Below are 25,237 nucleotides of genomic sequence, written 5' to 3'. Positions count from 1 at the left end.
ATTGTATTTTCAATTATAATTTTGATGTAATTTTGTTTTCAAACATTATTTTATGTTTAAGGTAAACTGTTAAAAAAATGTTTTTTTCTTCAAAGTTCAAAAAATGCATGATATAACAGTTTTGAAAATTTGTGATCTTAGTATGGCCCAAAATAATCACGATTGTGTATTTGCTATAATTGAGCAGCTTTAAACGTGTATATATATATATGCACAAATATATATATATATATATATATATATATATATATATATATATATATATATATATATATTTTTTTTTTTTTTTTTTTTTTTTTTTTTGTCTTTTTGCTTCTAAATAGTACTGATATACCTTCCATGTATTTTCCCTCAGGCCTCATTATTATCTATTTTTCCTTCCCATCATGTAATGTCAAGGAGAAATAACATCCGCACAACTGTGAAGAAGGCCTTGCAGAAGTTGCTGAGATGGCAAGTAAATCTTCTGAAGAGGTCGTTTGTTAAATATATTGACCAATTTCAAACGCTGCTGGTTCTTAATGAACTGAGAACCAGTGTGATGAAGCATAGGTCAATACTAGAGAAAATAAATAATTAAAAGCGATGAGATTTTTACCTGTAAAATCTGCATCCAGTCTGTGATAAATGAAAAAAGTGGAGCTTATGGCTTGTTGATGGATTTGTTTTTCTAACACCGCATTCAGAATATAGATGATCTGAGACTTGTTTATGGTTGTAACATCACAATTTACATATGAAGTTTAGCTCAGATGATGTTTTAAAAGTTTGCAAGGACATTGAGCTGGGTGACCGATGTTCCCCAGTGACACATTTGTCACCAGTCATTAATGACTAATGAATTTTTTGTAAAGTGGAGTCACATTTTCAAATATGGGTAGAATATTTCTAGCTTTTTTAGACCTGTTGGAGACTTTCCTCCATTTAAAGGCTTCTGTCCTTTGGGCTAAACTTCCTTTTATATCTAAATTTGTTTTCTTCAGCAGTTTTGACTTACTGTTCCACTCTAGGCAGTTCCTCATACCTGGCCAAGCTCTCTCAAGTACTACCCTGTGCGTTTTATAACTGATAACTGCCCTCTCCCACAGCAGGGAGGCAATAACAATAAAGCACTGAAGCAATTTATCTGTAGATTATCATGAAAATATATGGTTTTCTGTCGTAAACAGTGAGAGGAAATGAGAGCGAGAGAGAGCGAAAGAGACATTATCCATAATGAAACAGTTTATGAATGAAACCAGCATGGCTTCCTACAGACTACTCCCCCTCTCTAAGAATGAGAGTTTGACGAGACGGTAAATGGCATTGAAGCCTGCAGTGATGCAGGTAACACAGGATTTTTTCCCACTGTGAAGACGTTTGGTGCTGTCTTAGCACATAAATCACAGCTGTGCTCAGTATGCAGAGAGCAGACTTCATCTGTAAGTTTTCTGTAGAATAGCTGTAACCAGAGAACAGAGATCTGAGGTAAATGCATGACCTATCTCTCCTTTACACTCTTTCATCTCTGCTCAGGCAGACGAGAGCTCATTTATGAGTTGCGCCGTTGATCTCCCGTGTGCACTCTTGTTTAAATCATGTTTTTTGCATGAGTATCGCTCACACACTTATGCAGTCAGAATGACTGTGCTGTACAGTATTTTGATTTATGTCTCAAACACTTCTATTAAGGTCTGTACAGAGAATATAATGTTCTTAAACTTGGCCCTCAATCTCCTTTTAATGAAACACTTTTCTCACTGCTCAATTTTCAAGTGGGTCTTTTTTTTTTTTTTTTTGGCTGATTATGCATACTTTTAAGAGTTCCAGTACAGGTTGTCTTCCTAAAAAGAGATATTTTTAGCTTGTACAACTTTTAAAGTAAATCTGCAGGAGTGTATGTTTAAGGAATCCGAGCTGCAGCAAAACTGTTACCATTTTATATATAATATTTTACATTGTTTTATAATAAAGTCTTTATTTAAAAATGCATATGACATGTTTGTACTCTGCATTTCACCCATCCAAGTGCACACACACATCAGTGAGTACTGAACATACACACACCATGAACAGACACCCAGTGCAGTGGCACCCAGAGAGCGATTGGGGGTTAGGAGCCTTGATCAAAGGGCACCTCAGTTGTGGGTAATGAGAGTGGAAGAGAGCGCTGTTCATTCACTCCTCCCACCATTTATTAATGCCTTCATTAAAAATGTACATTTATTTAAGATGTATAAGATGTATAATCAGTCCCTCCAGGATTTTGCGATTCTGTGATCACTGAATTTATCGCTAAATTAAGTAATCAAGCATTTTTTCTTAATTGCCGCAGATTTTCCGCAGATTTTGGGCTTAGACACGTCCTGTGACGTCATCGCAACATGCATGTTTGAGCAGCGCAGCTCGGACCAATAATAGACAACGAGTCACGACTGGGGTTAAGAGCAGCGGGCCGATCTCGATCACACAACATCATTTCTACACGTGCGCTGAGAAGAAACCGCTTGAGTTCACCGCAGAATTAATTTAATCGCTTGTGAAATCTTGTGAGAAGCATTCACATTTGTCGCAGAATTCTCTGTTAAACCACAGATATCAGATCAAACGGTGCCACTGTGGACACTGTTTGATCTGATTATGTGATATCTGATATTTGATCTGATATCTGTGGTTTAACAGAGAATTCTGAGACAAATTTAACACAAATGCTTCTCACAAGATTTCACAGCGACGTTATTAATTCTGTGGTGAATTCAAGCGGTTTCTTCCCAACGCACGTGTAATCTGGAAACCATGAGAAACATCGTGACACTAACAGAAATAACTTGAGGCAGAAGTGATCTAATGTTTTCGAGTGCTTTTAAGTGCTTCACACAACTTTTCCCAGCACTGAACTTGTCCCCATTTGTAAAACTAATGGTTTCACGATGTAGGAAAGCAAACACTTATTTAGAAATAAAAAGAGTAGTAGATGCTGCAGAGGAGCACTTATTGGCTTATTAGCCATTTCCACACCCTAGTATATATTTTTAATATTTATTAATAATAATAAAAAAGTTAATATTATCTGCATCTCAACTCAACCTCAGTGCTTTTCTGTCAAAAATGAAAATTCTGTCATTAATTACTCACCCTCATGTCGTTCCACACCCATAAGACCTTCGTTCATCTTTGGAACACAAATTAAGATATTTTTGATAAAATCCGATGGCTCAGTGAGGTGTCCATTGACAGCAAGACAATTAACACTTAACAATTAACACAATTAACCCGGCTAAAGACAAATTTAAAACAGTTCATGTGACTGCAGTGGTTCAACCTTAATGTTATGAAGTGACGAGAATACTTTTCGTGCACCAAAAAAACAAAATAACGACTTTATTCAAGAATATGTAGTGATGGGCGATTTCAAAACACTGCTTCATGAAGCTTCGCAGCTTTCCGAATCTTTTGTTTCGAATCAGTGGTTCGGAGCGTGTATCAAACTGCCAAAGTCACGTGATTTCAGTAAATGAGGCTTTGTTTTGTCATAAGTGTTTCGAAACGTTTCGAAATTTCAATGTTTCACCACTAGGGGCGATGGTCTCTGTGAAACCTGTAAATATTGCCGCAAATTTTGAGAAAAGTCGCCGTAAATTCAGTCATTGTAGGCCACAAAAATAAAAAAAAAAGTCCTGCGAAATCCTGGAAGGACTGTATAATGTTCTAATTTTATATATATGATTAAAATATGCACATATAAAAAATTCTTACTTTTAAAAATATATTTAATATTCATTACTTTGTATAAGCTGTATAAATCTTTGATAAAGAGAAGGGGAAAAAAAGTTTTTATTTGCTTACTTAAATGTGTCATGCCATCAAAGAGGCACACTGAGCATTGCTGTATTGTTTATAGCTGTTCATAACCGGGTTATCCAGCCTTGCCATTCTACTACAGCATGCCAGCAACATCCCTGGGGCCAATCAGAGTGGAGCAGAGGGCACTAGAGAATGCCATTAAGAGCTGGCATCAGTGGCAGCCTCTTGCCCACTTCACACTTCCAGCCAGAGAGAAGCTTCTCTCCCTGTTCTTATTCACTTATATTCACATGGATGCTACACTTGAGCCATTGTATTGTTTGCTTCCAGATCAGTGTCCTTCACATTTGCCAGCAGGATTTGATAGCCTGCAATTATCATGTCAAGTGTTTGGCTGGAACATATCCTTTGATGGATTTTTATAAAGGTGTGGTGTAGAAAAACATATATTTTATTTCCTTTAAAGATGTGGAAAGTGTGTTCTCTGAAACAAAGAATCAAAGAATACCAGTGTGAGGGGAGACTTATGTTTCTAATCAAGGCAACAAATTCTGGTCTAATCTGTGCTGTCATCCCATGTGGAGTCTTGTTGAACAGTGTTTTAGAGCATGTATGACTAAAGACCATATCGAAGTCATTAGTTTTAGATATGATGTAATTAAACTAAATCCCTTTAAAGGACTGAAGCATTGACTCAACAGTGAACACTCTATTAAAAGAACATTTAATCATGAATCTCAGGGGAGGCTAATTCAGCTCTCACTCATTGCCAGGAAATTTAGGGGACGTTCAGTCTGTTAATAGTTTTGATAGGTACACGCTCACCATGTTCTTGAAGAGTTTCAAGGAGCACATCCATGTCTAAAACCCTCTTTAGGGCTTTTCACACTTGAAATGTTTAACCCTGGGTCATTGTAAACTCAAAGTAAATGAAATCCTGGGTATCCTGGGTTATCTTGCTTCACATTTCACACTGCTCATAATTTATCCAGGGTTAACAATTAATCATGAGGGTTCATAAAATTACATTTCACACTGTACATTCAATACATGGTTTTATTTGCATATTTGCAGCGTCTGTGTCAATGACTGGGTGAACAAAGCACCCAACCTGTTAACATAAAGGCTTAACATTGTGCATCCTGCCGGCTATACTATCAAGTTTATGCTGAATGGACTTTTTTGCACTGTAAAGGTAATAATGAAATCTTCTTCACTCCAACTGACACGTTTCCTATTACCATTTGACATTTTGTCCCCCCTCATACGTTGAAAGTACTGCTTCAGAGCAGGGTTTCATTACTCCGGGTAAAAAGCGGTGGTAACTTTGCTTCTAAATTAAATTAAAACATTTAAAAGTGGGGTTTAGAATGATGATATCCCAGGGTTAAGTGCAGTGAGAAAAGCCCTTCTTTACGTCCAGTTAAGTTTTTAAAGCAGTAGAGATCTCTGTGCAGACATTCAACAACTGTTAAAGGCAACCTAAATTTAGACCCAGCAGCCTGCATACAGCAACTGTCCAGTCCAGATAAGCTTGACAACCTGGACATCTATCTAAACACAATATTGGTTCTGATCTTCTGCCTTCATGCCAGCTCTCATGAATTGAAATAAAGCATGTTGTGAATGGATGCTCACAGCAGTGATGTTTCTGGGGGGTACCCATGAGTTGTTCAGACTCCATCTGTCTGAGAGCAGAACAAGTTTGATGAATGAGATTCTGCACTGTGCTTTTGTGATGGCAGTGAGCAGAGCGCTGGCTGAGGCCAAAACTTCAACACTTTCATAGTCCCTCCACCAGTTTGTTTAGACTTGGATACAATCCAAACCAAAAGGTGGAAAAAAATCTGCAAGCTGCTAAAGGTCCTGCAGCTTTATTATTTTCCCTTTAGTGTACGCGCTCAGAAAAAAAAAAAAAAATGTCACTGGGGTGGTACCCTTTAAAAAGGTACAACTTTGTACTTTATTTTCATCTAAACAGTGCATAATAGTATCTTAAAGGTACATATTAGTATACCTTTTGAAGGGGTCCGCCCCAGTGACAGCTTTTGTACCTTTTATCTAAGAGTGTACCCTTTTCATTTACTTGTTCATTTTCCCTTTCCTTTCCCTTTTTCCTTTGTTCTCTTCCCCCTTATCCATCTCCCTCTCTTTTCTGTTCTTTTCTTTTCTTTCTTACTCCCCCTTAAGCCGAGTTCAGACTGCACGATTTTAGCCCCGATTTTGGCTCGCCGACAGGTTTTGAGAAATCAATGACAAATGCCCGAAATCACAGGCAAATCGGTGCTCGTTTCACACGAGTGACAATCACGCAGTGTGAATGAGCAAAGACGCGATCTGAGAGAATCACCGACGAGTCGCCGACGCCCGTGAGATATTTGGCATGCTAAATATCTGGACCTGTCGGCGATTCAAAATCCTGCTGTGTGAAAAGTGTTCTGACTGAAAACTACATCGGCGATGACCGACAGCCAATGAGAGAGCAAGATACAGAGCAGCGGGGAGTTCGGGGAGGAGTTATAGACCACTCTCGTTGCAGAACACACAATTCTTGTTCCTCACGTCTCCCCAACCATTTCCTCCTCCATATTCTTCTTTTCTTTTTCTTGTTTTGGCTGCAAATCAGCGCACAGGCAATTTGTATTGCAAGCTTCTTGTGGGCTACCATTTTTAATAATAATCCCAGTCTCACCTGAGAACTCCGGTCTTGCACGCGTGATATCGCGTTTTCCTTGTCACATCTCGTGTGTGTTTGGTTGTGAAACGTAGTTTGCGTGCCAGACAGAGTTGTCGGCGATTCTTCCTATTGTAAAGTCATGCAGTGTGAAACCTTTTGTCGCCAATCCATCGTGCAGTGTGAACACAGCAGCGACTGAATGCTGGCCAAGATAGTCATGCAGTGTGAAAAGAAAAGTGACCCGACTACTTTGAAAACCGTGCAGTCTGAACTCAGCTTTACCTGTTCCCTTCCCTTCCCTTCCCTTCCCTTCCCTTCCCTTCCCTTCCCTTCCCTTCCCTTCCCTACCCTACCCTACCCTACCCTACCCTACCCTACCCTACCCTACCCTTCCCTTCCCTTCCCTTCCCTTCCCTTCCCTTCCCTTCCCCCTCCCCATCCTCTGTTCTCCTCTCTCTACCTTTAATGTGTTTGGAAGTGTGTGTGTGTCTAATATGTTTGAGCATGTTAGTGTGCACACACACTCTCTATGTGTGATTGTTGTTGCTGTGTCAGCAAATTTGAAGCTGGTTTCAGTGCAGGGGCCAGTGGCAGCATGACAGCAGGGTGATGGGAGTCTGACTAGAGGAGGTGACAGGTGGACGTATTGCTTTTTGTAACCTGACAGGCATGCTGCAGACAGTCCACATCACTCTGGCTGTCTTTCTCCAGCTCAGAGCAAACAGTAAGGCTAAAAGGAGGAGGGGAGAAAAAGAACAGCTCCACACCACAGCAACACAGAGCCTGAGAAACGTTTCAGCATGCAGACAATCAAGCCTTCCATATGCCTGCTGACAATCCCACGGCAGACCTCAGGTGTGTACACAGCTGCCTGTCAGGACATACTTTAGTCACTGTAGGCTTTTGCTGTCACCGGAGAAAGCATCGGTCTGGATTTTCTCTGTGTGTGTGTACAAACATACATACGGTATGTTCACGCTCATGCTTGGAAACACTCTCCTAAATCCCCTCGAGTGTTGCGGCATGACTCGTCGCACTGAAGTAGAGCAGATGAGAGACAGATGGTGTCGTTGGGCTCTCCCTGACACAGAGCCAGGATCCAGTCTGTCTCCTTTGGGCTCCGACAACCGGCCACCACAGCCTGTGACTCAGGACCCCCTGGAGACAGATGTCGAGGGGCCCTCGAGTTCAGGGTGGAGCCCAGCACACATGGAGAGGAATTCAGTGCTGCTAAACACTCAACATTTTAAACTTACGCCAGCCAGTTGGCAGGAATGTGCACCCTGTTGGTGTGTGGATGTTGGTGAGTGTGCGTGAGGCTGGTAGAACTATGTCTGGTGTAAGGCTTGAGATATTTTTAGAGTGGCCTTCAGAATTAAGTCCATTCACCATGCGTCACCTGCTAGTTTCTGTCAGCAAAGGGCCTCTATCAGTATTCACACACACACACACACACACATATATATACAGGTTCTGTTCCAAAACTCAGTGAGCTACCTACTTCCTGCATAGGTTGCTGTCTTCTAAGCTCTTATCTTAACCTCTTCTGTTAAGATAAGCAGTATCTTAAGAGAAATGGAACCTCATAAGTGACTAATATGGAAGGCACTTAGGCAACAATATAGCGCTCCACATGGAAACCTCACTCAGTTATTTCCAATAGAATTTAGCATTAGCATCAGCATCTTGCTAAGCCAGCAATGCCCTACTAAGCATAAAAATACATAGCGCACACAGATTGGGTTACGTATAATTTTTAATTAGATAATGATTTATATCCCTATCGTTTTTGGTATTGAATGGATTGTATATAAATATTTATGTTTATTCATAGTAACTATACATACGTTTATACATCTATCTTGCATTGTATGCCATTTTAGTTTTTTCACGATGAAACAGAGGTAGCAACAGATCGTTTCTTTTGTGCTGTGATATTTGAGTGAAAAAAAAAGGTAGGGCAGAGAATTTATTCTATCCTTTGGTTGTTGATTAGCTGGAGGCAGATCTGAATGAAAGCTACAGTAGTGGTTGATTTTAAGAAAAGGGCATTTTAAATGGACTTAATGATTGGGGAAGTCCAGCATACATCACTAGAGAGAAGTCTGGGTTGTGAATTTTGATTTAAAACAAGCTCAAAATGTAAAATAAATAAATAAATAAATAAAACACATGCATGGGTGAGTCATTCACAATAAGATCAAAAACATGCATTTAGATGAAATTAGATGGTGGATTTTCATTTCATGCCGACTTTAATGTCTTTCTTCAGCCTCTTCTTATATTTTCTCACTTACTTTTCCTATTCTTTTTCTTTTTTCCTGTTCCTTTTCTTTTCCTTAACAATTTGATTCATTGAAATGCATTCTGTGATTGCCTTCTTTGTGATGTATTGCACCTACAATGCATTAAAATGGAACTTATTAGGTTCTGGAGAAGCACACACATATACACGGGCAGCTTTCTTAGGGATGTTTAGTGTGTGTGTGTTTTCCTCACCTTCAGAGCTGTCTCAGTCCGTTTGTTTTACTCCGTAGTCTCAGCCAAAGACATTTGTCAGGATTGTGGCTGACAGAAATCCCTCAACGTGTGGATTTGCTGTTCAGTCTAAACCCCTCTATCCACCCACACCTTGTTGTTCAGTTTCTACTACAATTTGTTTAGACTCTCCTGAACAGGTTTTTGTAATACATTCAATTTCACTGAACATGCCATTTATAGGACAGCTTTATGCACATTGAGGACAATTTGTACAGTAAAAAAAAAAAAAAAGATTTTTCAAAGTTATACATAAAACAGATTATTAGATCATATTTTACAAGAAAATGCTTTATTTTAATATTTTAAAACTTAATACTTGATATTTCAGTCTTTCACATTTAATTCAATGCGTTACTTGCCATTTCCTTGTAATTATTTGTGAAATTTACAGTAAAAATTGTTTACAGTGAAATGTTTTTCAGTGGAGTGTGTATTGCACTTTATAGTGTGCTGTCAAATGTCTTTGATTGGAATTTATGTCCAACAGTTTTTGGCACTCTATTGAAAGGAGAATAGAAAGAGGATTTCTGAATTAAACATGCATTGTGATGGTCATGTGACAACTCCTGTTTTTAACATTTATGGCATAATGCATTGCTTCACACAGTAGGCAGGTATGTACAGTATGTAGTATGTACTGTGCAGAATACATGGAGTAGTAAACTAGTATTTTGTTCTGAAACTAGCTCATAATATTGACTTAGACCGAAGAGAGTGATAAAATAAACAGCATGGGCTCTAAGAGCACAAATGGCACTCCAACAGCAAAGCAGCGAATAAATGCGGAGAGATGCTGTGCCACTGGCTTTGAACACCAGCGCTTGCTCCTGAAGAGGTGCTAGATGGGAGAACCGCAGGCAGAAATGTTCAGGCTCAGACAGGCGGGTGATATGGCATAAAGCGATATGACAAAGTGATATGGCATTTTTTTCTCCCCCATATTTCTATTATCACACATAGATAACCTACCTGTAATTATGTCATGATGTCAGAGCCATCAGGAAATTAGCCATAATGTGATATCTACTTGGTCTTGCTCAATAATCGTTTGCTCTATACAGTTGCTGGGTTAATGTTTTCTTTCACTTGCTGCAGGGTCGTGTTTATAGCAGTGGTCCTATATGCCATGGATCCTTCACAGTCTACCATGTAAAACTCCAATTACCCATGTACAGCTGGGAATCAGACACCTGCTTGCTGAAATTGCAACACCTCTCTTTGAGTATTCACAGATACCCACTGTGACTAACTAAACTAAAGATTAACTGAAGGGAAGTGGGTAATACACTTTACAGTAAGCTTCTATAGTATGTTATCATTAGTTAGTGCATGTGGCATCACAAACTAACAATTTATACATTTAATAAACATTCAATAACAGCATTTATTATCTCAGTTAATGTTAATTTATAAACATTCTATTGCAAATAGTATCTAATCTAATAACTAATTCATTAATCTATGAATATTCCCTTTCCTCCACCAACCTATCAATCACACGAGATTGCAGCAATAGCAAACAACAGTGATCCAATGATTTCCCAATGGACAAAATCAAGTCCCAGCCTACATTTTTTTTTCTTGTTCAGGAACGTCACAAATAAGGAAGAAAAGACGATCGCAACTTCTGTTTTATGACGACTTTCATCAACAAGTTTCATCAACAGAACCGTATCAATGCCCATTCGCTATTGCAAGAGTAAGTGTTTTGAAAACATTATCCATATAAAATCATCATTTACAGACAAATGATTGAATGCCAGTGGGTGGGCCTATGGTGAGATGATGTAAATCTATTTCGATGTCTTGCTCTAGAGCAGTGGTTCCCAACCACATTCCTGGAGTCCGCCCAACACTGCATGTTTTCCATGTCTCCTTAATCAAACACACCTGATTCAGGTCATCAGCTCATTAGTAGAGACTCCAAAACCTGAAATGGGTGTGTCAGACAAAGGAGAGATTCAAAATATGCAATGTTGGGAACCACTGCTCTAGAGGTAGTCATAATTATGCAAATGTTTTTGTTCATGTGACATGACAGATCTCACAATATCAAAGCGAACCATTTTTTGGAGCTTGGTTATTATTATTTTTTAAGGGTACCAGCAAACACTATATTTCAAAAGATCAAGAAAATTTTGATTTATCATGTCATGACACCTTTAAAATTGAAGTTACATTAGACCATTGTTACTCATTGCGCAGGTCGCCAAGCTTTAACTTGTATAAATAATACGGTGATATGACCTAACGTGAAAATGAGAGGGTCAGCTAGAAATCTGCCCCAATGGCTCTCTCGGTACACTCGATGGAGGTGGGTAATTTTCGAAATTGTCTTATAAAGTCATAATATATACATTGTTTTTGAATTACCGTAAAGCATTTTGTCACTCTCGCGTGAACGTGAACATGAGGCGAGATTGTGTCGGGTCGATGCAGCTCAACTTGCAAGTGCTGTATTCTGGCGTAGACGTGCCAGATGGGGTTAGTGCTCGCCTCAAACACGCCACTACAAGTCAATTAACCAACGTAAGGACTTAGAAAACTATTTATGAAGGTAAAAAAAGTTACTTAGTTCTGCTGAATTATATGTTGAATTCATGTTTATAAAAAAGACGCTGTAGACCGTGACGTCATACCACGACCGTTACAGCGTCTGAAGAAATTTCGCACGTTCAAAGTGTGACTTAAAATAGTCTAGAAAATACGAAAAAGTCTCAACCATGAACACTATAAAGAGGAAACAGAGAAAACAGGATTGCAAACAACAAGCTACAAATGCAACATGAAGAAAGTCAAGGAAATACATGCTTCCTCTCATCCCAGCATTAAGGTAACTTAATCCTGTTTTTTTTTTTGTCATTAAGGGAAATCATATTTTCTCAATTACAAATTTGACTGGTAAATGATAAAGAATGATTTTTCCCCCGCCTTTTGTATGCATTGATGTCACTTTCCCACCGGAACGAACGCGCTCCCTCAGCTGGACCATAGACTGTAAAAAAATATGGACGTAGCGTCCGTGACGTCACCCATAGAGTTCTGAACAGCAGTTTTGACCAGTGCCCAAGGAAGTCGACCGGAAGTTGAAGTCGGCCGGGTGCCGCCATCTTGTAGCAGAACTTCACTTGCGTTAGCATCCCCATTGACTCCCATTCATTTTGGCGTCACTTTGACAGTGAATAACTTTACATCTGAGGCGTTTAAAGACTCCATTTGTCCATTATTTATTTCTAAAGATACACGACAATGTATAAAGGGCTCCATTACCTTCTATGTTACATTATGGCCCCGTAGATACAGTTTTTGTAAAAATAGGCTAACGATTGCGTCATAACCACTCGACTCTCTGTCGCACAGTAGAGAAATTACCGTACAGACAGGAGGAGAAGCTCGCAGGCAATCGGGGAGATGTCAAGAGAGATGGCGTACTGGCGTTACATTTTAAAATACTATACAAAATAATTAATCAGAATACTTACTCCTGCTTACTCACGCCAAAGAACTCCCCGCTCAAGCTCGCCGTCTCTGCAAGATTAACGATGGCAGTTTTCACGCACAGCTACTAGAAGATTTACATCTGTCAGACAGGTTGCGGACGTCATCAAGCTTAGTTTGAGTCTGCGCGTCAGAAACGGAAGTGCTAAAAATCGCTAAAAATGGGCTTCACTTGTCTCAATTGAGTTCCAATGGGGTTGCTGTGTCCATTTCTTTTACTGTCTATGGTTTTGACGCCTAAATGAGGCCGCGGCCATCTTAGCTGCGCGTCACCGCACGTCACTCCCGGATAACTGAAAATGGGCAAAGAGGCGGGGAGGTGGTTTGAGCTGATATGACTGGTTGCTGAAACCAGGCCTGCCTAGCTCGACGTGACCATGTTAGCAGCAAAGGAGCTATATATCTATCTAAGATACGATCTAAAATATTAATGAAGATAAGTTTTATCATCAGAACGTTCTAAAGGTTTACTGTCAATCTACGGTGTTTTTTAAGATATAGATGCTCCAACACCAGTAGTGTTGGTTGTGCAAATAACAACATGGAAAATCAAATGGGACTTCATACCTTTATAATGAAATAGAGATCGCGAGATGAATCCAATCCGTGGCACTTGGGTAAAATATGAATGTCCATTGCAAAACAAAAAAACATGTCACATTTCTTCTGAATGATCTGCTCTCTGTCATCGTTCTTCAAGAAAGGATGCAATCTGAGCAGCGATCGTATCTAACAAACAAATGAGCCTGTGTCCAAAGTATATTTTTTTCAAAATAGTGCAGCAGTTTTAGTTATAATATCCAAGCAGTGCTGTCGGATTTTGATATCCTCCCGCCATTGTCATTGCAGTAAATCTCACAACCAAAACTTTCAGCCAATGCCACGATCCAACAACGTGTGTTCTGTGTCTCTTCCCCATCCATGCACATCTACACAGACACACATCAGTCTCGAATATTATGCAGCAAGCCATATTTTATAATTGTATAAAATAATCGAGCACAAATACGGCTGAGATGCCAAATTCAGCGGCAGCTGAGGTGACATGACGGCTCACAGACAGCAGCGCAATCTACCTGTCACTCAAGTGACCACGCCCTTAATTATGCAGAACTTTAAGGCTTAATATAATTTAAACGGATAAGTTATAAAAAAATTCACCCCCCTCAGAGTTGTCATGAAGGGCAAAAATAGCAGTATAGACCAAAACCACAATTTGAACCAACTTGTAAACATGTTTTTTTCTGCTATGAACTTGGCCAATTTAACATGGGACTCTATGAGATTATGCTCTCTTTTGGAGCCTGTCCCTGGCGGCCAGTCGATGAATCGCAGTTTAAGTTACTTCCGTATTGGCTTCACGAGAGAAAGGGGGAGGTTGCCGCTTGATATTAACATGCAGCCAGGAATCGTGTCTCCTGACATTTGTATGTGTCTGATTTCAACGCCGAGGAAATACATAAAGCAAATCCGCCTATGAACGCTTTATATAAATACAATTTAGGTAGGTTTAAATCGGAGTGACCACTTATATCAGTGTTACATATATTAAAATATTTATAAATATTTAATTGATGAGTTGTCAACACAATATATAACAATACAATATAGGGTATGATTTTACCCCAAAATCCAACATTTTGACACAAAATGCTAACTGCAAATCCATGTTTCACTGCCTGGAGTCCAGCTGTTTCTGTGAATTGCACCGATCCATTTGCTTCTTTTTTCTGTAGCTTTCAGCAGTCTGTAAAAATATACCTCAGATTTTGTGTCAAAGCTATTTGTACAGTCAATCGCAAAGCTCTTTCTCGTTTTGGACGTGTTTTGTGTGTTTTTCGCGCATTCATGCTGAAAACCAATGCTGCCACTCAGTCTTTTGCCACTCAGTGGGCGTGACCGCAGTCATAAAGGCATACCCTCTATAGTAATATAAACAAATTACTTTACCCAATACTGTACTAAGTTTTCTACAACTATAGGGTATATTATACTACAATACACTACAGTTTACTGTAGTAAAATCTAAAGTATACTACAGTATTTATTACAGTTTATCAGTTCACTATATTTAATACTACAGTATGCTGTAGCATTCATTAACAAAGTGTTGTAAATAATATACAGTATACTAAAATTTACTATAGTATGGTTCAAAAACACTATAGTATTTACTATATAAATTACTCTAGTATTTTTTCATGTACTGGATGTAACTTTTGATACCTTGCGGTAAAAGTGGCTCTCCTATTGACTATCAGTGTGGCTCTCATGAAAAAATAGTGAAGACCACTGCATTAGACTATCTAGAACAGTTTTTACACTATTAGTAAACTACATTTCATGAACTGGAAAATAGGTTAGTACAAAAACTGTAAAATAAAGTTAGGAAACATATTTCAAGAGAGGGCTAATTTGCCCAAAATATCATTACTTTTTCAATCTGTAATGGTATTTAACCCTGAAACAAGTGCTACTATGTGATGTCACTACTTGTGGACAGGGCCAGTTCCGTGGAACGCCACTAGTTGGAACCCAAATTTGTATACTGTATTAAATTGAGAAACATTCTTTTTCATTTTATTCCCCCAAGGCACAAAATGCCTTTCTCTACAGGAAGCTGTGTTAATGATCGAAATAAGTGCGCTGGTCCTTTTACTGCTCAAGGTTCTTCTGTTCGTATTTCTATCAAAATCTCTTTTGTGCCGGCCTCATCTGAAAAATGAGAGAACTAGAGGGTATATTATGTCAGATATTTTTATAGTGCTGTGTAAAGCACATTTCTCACGACAGAGGAGGCAGACACCTGTACCGATGTTCTTTTATTTGTTCATGTTAAATGTCAACTGTTATTAAGTGCCGAACAGGCTGTAGCAGATTGTTCTGGACCATGAGGTATATCTTAACGATTGCTGTCACTGTTCGCCTTCGACAAGTTTGGCTTTTGCCTTCATGAATGATGTTCTTCTCCCACATGGCACCCATGGTTATTGGCAGAGGATGTGCATTATTCATGTTCTTTTCAAGCAGATAAAATATCATACAAGCAGCAATGAATGAGCAACCTTTGTTAAAGCACTTTAATGATTTTGATTATTGATTTAATTAGTAGAGTAACTAATGATGGGTCCATTTTCAAAGCATTTTTCTACCACATTAACGTCACGTCTGGTCGCTTACCAGAGTAAAAGAGCAAAACTCTTTAAAAGCTCTAACCCCAGTTAATCTCTTCCCTAGTTCTATTATCAAGGCCTTTCATTGCCACATGCAATCCCTAATGGATAATGTGACTAATGTTTGTACTGGACAGATGATCCTTCTCTTTGAATTAGAGCTGCAACTAACAATTATTTTTTCTGTCGACTAATCTAACGATTATTTTTTCGATTAGTCGACTACTCTAATGATTATTTTTATTAAAAAATTTGTATTAATCTAGTGTTCTTTTTTGATTAGCTAATGAATCCTTTGGATAACTTTACAAAAAATTATAAGTACAACTTCTAATATAATATTTCAACTTTTATTAAATTGTTTCCAAAAAATACTTCAATGTGGTTGAAGTTTTTACAGTATACATCATATTGAGTATGCTAGCGGTAAGTGTAATGGCCATCTGGGGCGTGCAAACAGTGACATTCTTTTTATGAAAGAAATCTTGTACACAGCTTTGCCTCTTCTTGAGAAAAAACAAACACAATAATTAACATTAGGAACAAATTTAAACATGAAATCTATGAATGCTAACAATATATAAACTGTACTGTATTTCAAAGAGGGTAGTAAATCTGCATATTTTTAAATGAACTGAATGTGATTAATTACAATGTTTAATATGATTACTTTGATTACAATATTAATTGTATTTCAGAGAGTGTAGTGAATTTGTCATTTTATTATGAAATACAGAAAGCATTTTAAACTCTTTTTAACTAATGAGATAATTCGTTATTAATCATGTACTTATGATTATGTTTTATTTAACTGGCTTGTGCCAAAAGTAAACAAAAATGCACTAGTAGCCTATTTATCTATATGTTCACGTATACTGCTTAATTTTAAGTCTACGTGTGCATAAACAACCTTTAACAACCAGTAAATGTTAATTAAAAGTTGAAGTTTGCTTTATTTTTGCCAAAATAACCTATACAGTAATATGTTTACAGTTTATACCATTAGCGATTAGCATTACCATTATTACCTAGCATATATGAATTAATTCTTGACCAAAACACAGCAGGTAAGAACGCAACAATTACTCCCAAAACTAATTGCAATAATAAATACTTACACAGATGGCTCGTCCTTTTGAGGTAGGAGAGCACCAGAATGTTTTCTTCTGAGGTGCTTGTTAGGGGTGTGACGAGACAGGTAGCTCATAAAACGAGATGAAAATCGAGATTGAGTTCATGACAACAAGACAAGATTTTTACACACTATTTTTAAGAAATCCTCAATGGCGAAATACATGACTAGAAAAAATATTCTGCAGGTGTATTTGAAATGTTTTAACTAATCATCTTGTAATGAATGTCATTTCAGTTCAACTTTCTGAGTATGAATTATCATTTGCAGTAAAAGACAACAATACTTAAGTACTGTAAAAGGTTTTGCCACAAACTCAACTGACTGACTTCTCTTCTGTATGATTTCAGTCTCTTCAGACCTCACTGTACATGATTTATGAGCTTCTACAACTTTTGACCTCCTAACTGAACTCCTTTCCACAAACTGATCATAGAAATAAAAACAGTATAAATAAAAATGGTAACACTTTACAATAAGTACAGAACTGAGTTTTCTTTCATGTCGTCTTGTGATTCAGTGGTTTAAAATTGCTTAAATGTTGAAACTGGCAAGACAAAAAACACATGCAAATGATAAACATTCATGACCATCAGGCCCGTGACAATTGTCCCGAGTGTCTTTCATGCTGACCTCAGGCCATCGGGCAGTCTTTATTGTCGAGTTCTGTTCTATTCTTTTGCAGGGGTGTTAGCTTGGCAGAAGAAAATGGTAGCAGTCTCGTGGCGGCACTTTATAGGCGATGAAAGATGAACAAATGTTACTCAGTCTGGGTCAAGGTCAAGGTGGCTTTCCTCCGAGCCCGTTCCCCTCGAGAGAGGGACGACGGGGCCTGTTTGCATGCTCTAATCCCATCTAATGGGCCGCACCAGCTGCTAAGAAGGGACAGTTGTGCTTCGTGCCGCCTTGGTCCCCATCAGCCCCCATCATCAAGCTGTGGGAATGTGCAGCTGGGGAATTCTTCCCCACCTGTCTCCCTCCACGGGCAGCCCTGCCAAACGCGGTCACGGCTAAATATAGCTTGCATGTTGGAAGCTGAGGGGAAGGGCACATGGGGGAGGATGAGGAGGTCTGAAGTGCCAGACCTGGTTGGGGGTGGGTATAAATAAACAGAGGGTTGGGTGGCAGGAGTGGGCGCCGTCGCCGAGATTCAACAGCCTTCTCGTTCGTGCCAAGCCTTCGGCGCTGAATGCTGCTGACGGGGAGTGCCAGCGTATCTTGGCCCTCAGTCTAGCAAGTGATGTTGCGTGCTTGCAGTGTAGGCTGCTTTGGTGATTAGAATAGGAATGCTGTAGTTTTGTTGTGTCTTACATATTGTTCGTTTACAGTGTGGACAGATGTTTACTCATGAACAAATGGATAGCTAGCTGTAAAAGAACTCAAACTCTTTGGGAAAAGAGCAAAAATCATTAATGTTTCACTGAGGGATAGCCTAGGCGTTGAAAAACAGTCCTTATTCAAAATTGGTTTATTAAAAAAATACTGGAACCTACATTTGATGTTTGGAAAAAAGAATTTATATTTTAGCTCAAATGTGATCTTGAAGTCTAAATTATATTTGTGATTGAAGAGAAAAAATGGGTGCAACAAATTACAAACTAAGGCTGGGACGATCAATGCATTAATTTCTGTGACTAATGTGGACTGTTTAATACATTTTTTTTTTTTGTACTTTTTTGACTTCCTAAACATTTTATTTTGTATTTTTTTTTAACATTTCATTTATTTTATTTTTTTATAGATTGGCCTTAAAGGGATAGTTCACTTAAAAATAAAAATTATCCCATGATTTACTCACCCTAAAGCCATCCTAGGTCTATATGACTATCTTCTTTCAGACGAATACAATCAGAGATATATTAAATAATGTCCTGCCTCTTCCAAGCTTTATAATGGCAGATTTTGAAGCCCAAAAAAGTGCAACCATCCATCATAAAAGATATCCACATGGCTCCGGGGATTAATAAAGGCCTTCTGAAGTGAATTGATGCAGTTGTGTAAGAAAAATATCCATATTTAAAACTAAAAACTAGAATAACTAGCTTCGGGCAGATGGCTGTATGCACATCGACTTATGTCAAAAGAGTAACCTCTTACACCATGTAAGAGTATCGTAAGCTTTGATGCTTCTCGCTGTTCAGACAAATAGGACAGGACACCAAACTCAAGCTCTTCTTCTCTTATATCAAAATCCTCCAACATTTTTCTTTAAAAATTCTCATTTTCGATTTCTAATTCATGGCCGGTTTTGTTTTGCTTTCTCATCTGCACTTCCGCGTTCATCAATACGTCATGCGCCGTGTCAGAGTTGACTCTTTTGCTGTAAATCCATGCGTCTGTCAGAAGCCAGTTTAGTTTTTAAAGTTTTAAATAGGGATATTTTTCTTACACAAATGCATCACTTCACTTCAGAAGGCCTTTATTAAACCTCTGGAGCTGTGTGGAATGTGGATATCTTTTATGATGGATGGTTGCACTTTTTTGGGCTTCAAAATCTCATCCTCTATTCATGAGTGATCAGTTTGAGGTGGATGTTGACTTGCTTTACTTTAGTCCTTTAGTACTTATATCCTTCTTGAAATGAACCGAGAACTGTTAAAGTGTTGTGTACTTCAGGCTTGCGAGATCAATGTGATCAATGTAATTACTGACTGGTTGTTCATATGTCATGTTTTTGTTTAGTATAAAAGAACGATTAATGGTATCATCAATCAGCAACTGGAATCATTAAATTCCTTACGATTCCCCTTCATGTATATAATAAAACAATAACGCCCCATCATTGAACAGATCTACAGTGCACATACTGTGAAGTTTGCAGTACTCTCTTGTGGTCTCTTCAGAGGCTTTGACCCACAGGAATTCAATCACAGCACAGTCATGCTACAGAGCGGCCCGGCCAGTCCCTTCTCAAAGGCACTCAGAGGAATAACAGGCCCAAATAAGAGAACCAACGGCCTACTTTATCTCCACAGCCCTGAAAAGCCTGATGTACCCTCTTTATTTTTAGGATGCACCCTGTGAGGAAACTCAGTCATATGCAAACACAGACACTTCAAAGCTCCCTCACCCCTCCTCGCCTTTGCTTTCTTCTTTTTGATTATAAGGCCTTACATTGTTTTTATCTTGTTTTTGTAATGTAAGAATATGCCATATCAACCGCTTTGAGGCTCCTGCTCCATGCTCTGAATCGCCTCAGAGGTTGAGCTCATTCTCGGGCTTCTCGTGTTGGTATTTTTTTCTCTATCTCTCTCTCTTGTGATACGATCGAGCTGGAACACTTGGATCGGCCTTCTGCCGTTGGGGATGGTACCCTCATGAACATGCTCTCTCAAGTCAGATTCAAAGAAACATTGCAGGGGCCTTAACAAACCGTTCAGTCGTATGGGAATTTGTAAGGAGGGAATATATGCAGGAAGTATCTGCTCAAATATTATCCATAAAATATTTCTGTCATAGAAGAATTCAGAAGAAATCAATGTATTTTGGTCATGTACACACTACATACTAGAAATCGATTTTTGTGTAGCTCTTCAACATGAGCATGGTTTGTTCACTACTAGCTAACTAACACCTTTACACACTATCTTCCCTCCATCGATGCCCTGTTTTATTTTCCATGAGAAACTCAGTCCAACCAGTGAGATAATATCTTTGTTTGGCACGGTGTTCGCCAAATAGACTACTGGTTGTAGATTTCTCATGTCTGAGGTAGTGAGGCGGGGGCTGGAGTTTCATGGGTGAGTGGCAGTCCAGGGCTTCAGGTGAGAGGATGGTACGGAATGCGTGGATTTGCACTGGATCAAGTCCTTCCTGTCGGCAGGTTATTATAAGTACAGTAGGAGTGTAATGTTCTAAAGCCGCGTACACACTTAACGATTGTAAAAGGCCGATTATGAAGGTAAATTGATACTTATGACTGATCGCGCTCAAACGAGTCCAGTCAGAGCCAGTTGCGTTCAGTCTGCGATTACAGTCGGTGTTCAAATTCCATGTGTGAGTATATAAAACGGCTCCAGTCGAAGGAAACAATCGGTATGTGTGTTCAGTTCAGTCTTAGAATGTTTCAGCTAATCGTTAGGTGTGTCCCCGGCTTAAGATGATTCAGTTTGTTTACAAATCTTTGCTTTATTTTTCAAATGTATTATGAATTCTGAAACTGTGTAATGATTTGATTCAATACTGTCTTGTTTTGACTATTTTGGAATGATACTGATCTCCAAAAATTTGCTTAATACATACTCTACTGTTCAAAAGTTTGGGGCAGTGAGAATTTTTTAAATGTTTTTGAAAGTAGTCTCTTTTGCTCAACAAAGCTGCATTCATTTGATCAAAAATACAGTAAAATGGTAATATTGTGAAATGTTATTACAATTTAAAATAACTGTTTTCTATTTTAATATATTTTAAAATGTAATTTATTCCTGTGATCAAAAATATTAACAGATTTTTCTTGTTAATATTTTTGTGGAAACAGACACATTTTTTTTTCGGGATTCTTTAATTAATTAAACATTCAAATGAACAGTTTATTTCTTTGCATTATTATTGTTATTCATTATTTTTTTTTATTTGAAAAAGGTTTGTTAATTTGAAAAGTTGAATTGTAGTCCGTTACTGATCACAAATTACATGACAAACTGTAATCAAGATCTCATTTTAGGTAATGTAGCCTATTCGGATTACTTTTTGATTACTTTTAGATTATTTTTGAGTTAACTCAATTATTACTTAGATTTTGAATGGGATTATGGTGTACCAGACTATATATATAAAATATTTTTTGTCGAGACTTTTGTCCAGATTAATAATTAGTGAAGGTTACCGGATTTGATGAAGACACAGTGGCTCATAGCTATATATCAGCAGTGTTTAGTAACTTGCATAATTATTAATCTTATATATAGGCAAAGGTATAAAAAAAATCATATTGACACAATGTGATTTGTTTTTAGAAAGGAAAATTTAAAAGAGTGAAGATTATCAATAAATTACGATTAACTCATACCCCTCCATTGAATGAATTTTCCGTTATTTATGAGACAGCGTTTCTCTGCCAATAACGGAATTTTTCTTCTTTCTGTGTTTGCACTGTTATACTGTAGGGGGCACTGTTACGCATCTTCTGAAAAAGTAAAGAATGTCTGGATCAAAACACAGCAAAAAAGTGGCAGAAACAAGTGATAAAAGCATTGCTTATGTACATTGTAGTCTTTGGAAAAAACACAATTTTCTCAGCTTTTTGTTCAAAATGTTGCACTTTTATGAAACTCGCCCACATTCAAGTGTTGATAAAAAAGAATGCATGAAGCTAGAATAAACAGGATTTTTTTATTTTTTTTTTGGTTTAAAAGCAGGGGCTCTGTTCTTTCTTTTGATATATTCTATGTTCAGATATTCATAAATATTCTGGGGGCCATCAAATGTTTGTGAAAATGATCAAAAACTCCGGCAGTGGCTGGCAACTTAAAAAAAAAATATATATATAAAAAAATAAAAGTATCACATTTTTGGAATCTGATTACGTAATCCAGATTACATGTACTCAGTTGCTACCTAGCACTGAATGTAACAGACAATTCGAGAGGCAATTTGCAATACAGTCAAATTTTGACAAAATAATACATCAGGCTAAATATTCAGTCTCAAAATATTTAATTTTGGATAACAAATGTATAGTCAATGCATGGTAAAGCATATCTCACACTACAATCTCCAAATATTCCTGAATATGCAGAATAAATTGCAACTCAGAAAAAAAACAAGAACAATTAACTTTCCTCAAATGGATGCATGCAATTATGAATAATGATGCTGAAATCTGAAATCAGCAGAATGAACTTTCTTCTTTTAAGGTCCGCATTTGTTTCTTCGAACTTAGTGTTCTGAGAATGTTATGTAATCTAAAACAACATCTGGATATTATTGCAATCATCTTAATCGATTATTAAATACTATCATCAATGCATTTAATTTTTAGTTTTTATCATTTTTTTAACCCCTAATTAACTGGGCTCTATAAAGTGCAGACTGTTTGCTCACAGGCTTATAATACACTTGGCTGGTTAATAAATAGCACTCTTTGTTTGGCCAACATTGTGTTGTTTTTTCCGCGACACAGGCAGTTAGCAAGAGCGCAGTTGCACGTTGTATAATACACTACCATGTTCTTGGAGACTGCAGGTGTGTCTGTTTGTGCCTGAGGTGTTTTTGAATGTTTATGTATTCTTCACTTTGTGCTCTGCCATATGGGCGTTTCAGCATTTCTGCTGTCACACTTCACTAGTCCTGAACGGTGACTTCTCCGAGGATGAGGAATGCATCTGTGGCTCAGCAAACTACCCAATCACCTTTCTCTCCCCCTCTCTCACTTCCTCTCCCCAAGCAGAATGCGATAAGAGAGCAAACTGACATGGTCCATCACTTTATCTTGTTCTTCCACTTATCTGTGTAATATAAAACCATCTCTTATTTCTAAACAACCGACCTATCTGATAGACGCTGCATTGTGCTGTCAGTTGGTTTCTTTCTGGGAGAAATCTGTAAAATCATGTGTCTAGGTGTAGTAAACAGGAAGTTAGTGTGTAAATAAAAACTTTGAGAATCTGAAAATGATTAATAGCCTATTTTTTTTTTTTTTTTTTTTTCTGATGATGTATATTGACCAAATGTGACATTACCTTTTTCTTCACTACTAATCACTTTTGGCAGGTTTCCCAGAGGAATTCCCATTTATTGATATTAAGCACTCTCCGCAGATGTTGTTGGATTGTTCGTAGGAGTTTTGTGTGAGACTGAGACTAAAAGACAGAGGAAACGAGAGATTCAAGTACCTCGAGTGCATGCCAGATATAACAGCAGGCCATTCCTTAATATTTTCCCTCCTGTGTGAAGTTGTTTGATTACTGCTCATCCAAAGTCGTGTGCACTCTATCAGATCAATGGCCAGCATATTGAGAGCTGATGTACTGTGGTAATTAGAGCCCTTAATTGTTTTCATCGCTCACTGTGCAACTCTCTGAACCGCTAGCAGCTGCTGTGTCACCCCGTTGTGTATGTTTGTGTGTCAAAAATGTGCCTGGAGGGTTAGTTCATTCAAAACTGAAAATTCCGTCCTGGTCTGACCCTTAGAAAGTGGTTCTTAAACCAATGAGATCAAACCGGTTCTCTCAAGTCACACCCGACAAACAGAATTGATGATGTGCTTGAAGGGTCATGAAATGCTTGCATTTTTTGAGATGTTAGCAGAAATTTACGTGAAGCATGTGATGGAGATAATAATATCACCTATTATTTTGTATACTGAAGTGATAATTCACCCCAAAATGAAAATTCTCTCATAATTTACTCACTCTCATGTTGTTCCAAACATGTATTGGGGGTTGGTGAAATAAAAGGCAATGGGGTCCAATATTGTTTTGTATATATAGTATATAAAGGTAGTATATAGAGTTTTGATTGCATAACATCCTGTCGATCCTGTTGGATTTTGATGGCAGCATCTTTCACTGATATCCCACAATTCTGTTTATGCAGTTTGACGGTCGGTGGAAAGAATGATTCATCTTGAAAAGATTTTTTTTTTTTCAATGTAAGATTTCATTTTTAGCAAAAAAAAGTGTTGCAGTTCTTAAATATTTGGTTGGTTACCTCTAAAGCTCATTTGAATTTGTTCTAGACCATTAGACATGACATTATGGTGCCTGGCTTAGAAGCCTGTCTGTAACCTGTTTCCTGATGTACTTTCATATAAAAATTCTGTCTTTTGCGAAGAAATTGATCTGCTGGGCTGTGAGGCTGTTGTCTAAGTTTCGGACATAGATTAAAATGTATCTCTGTGCAAAGCTGCGAATGTCTTAATTACTTAGGGAAGGATCTCTCAACCAGCGGCCCACAGGCAAAATCCAGACCATTGATCATTTTATGCGGCCCTTCAATTGATTATGATGAAATCGTTGCAGTGTCTGATACATCAGAGAGCAAAAATTACGAATAAGTTCAAAAACACCAAGTGGAGGTCTGTATCTGAACAGAATCGAGCATGTTTAAACTGTTTCTGGCCATAGTTTAGCTACTCTAGTATCTCAAACACTGACCAGCACCATTTAGGAGTTCAAAAGTTTGAGGCTGGTAAGATATTTTTTTTGTGTGTGTGTGTGTGTGTGTGTGTGTGTGTGTGTGTGTGTGTGTGTGTTTTAATGTCACTTATGCCCATCAAGTCTGTAATAATTTATTCAAAAATAAAGTAATATTGTGAAACATTATTTAAATTATTTCTATTGTAATAAATTAAAATGTCATTTTTTCCTAGGATGAAAATTTAAGTTAAATTAAATTCAAAACATAAATAAAATAAAATAAAATAAAATAATGAAATAAAATAAAATAAAATAAAAGTTTGGTCACATGATCAAGTGTCACTTTTGAAACATT

General features: G+C 37.8%; 1 protein-coding gene across 2 annotated transcripts in view; it reads left to right on the top strand.

Annotated features, from left to right (window-relative positions):
* erbb4b (erb-b2 receptor tyrosine kinase 4b) overlaps positions 1-25,237 on the top strand; it is a 373,945-nt gene that overhangs the window by 55,027 nt on the left and 293,681 nt on the right. Inside the window, exon 1 of one of the 2 annotated variants that reach the window (XM_048194320.1) lies at positions 11,557-11,834. The exons of the other annotated variant lie outside the window; for it this stretch is intronic. The gene's annotated coding sequence lies outside the window, so the exon portion shown is untranslated. Of the gene's footprint in view, positions 1-11,556; positions 11,835-25,237 lie in introns of those variants that run through there. 2 annotated transcript variants of the gene reach the window in all.

The sequence above is a fragment of the Megalobrama amblycephala genome, linkage group LG6 (assembly GCF_018812025.1).
Source record: "Megalobrama amblycephala isolate DHTTF-2021 linkage group LG6, ASM1881202v1, whole genome shotgun sequence".
In the NCBI taxonomy this organism is placed as follows: domain Eukaryota; kingdom Metazoa; phylum Chordata; class Actinopteri; order Cypriniformes; family Xenocyprididae; genus Megalobrama; species Megalobrama amblycephala.
Note: the sequence above shows the minus strand (reverse complement) of the source record. Positions and strands in the feature narration are given on the sequence as shown.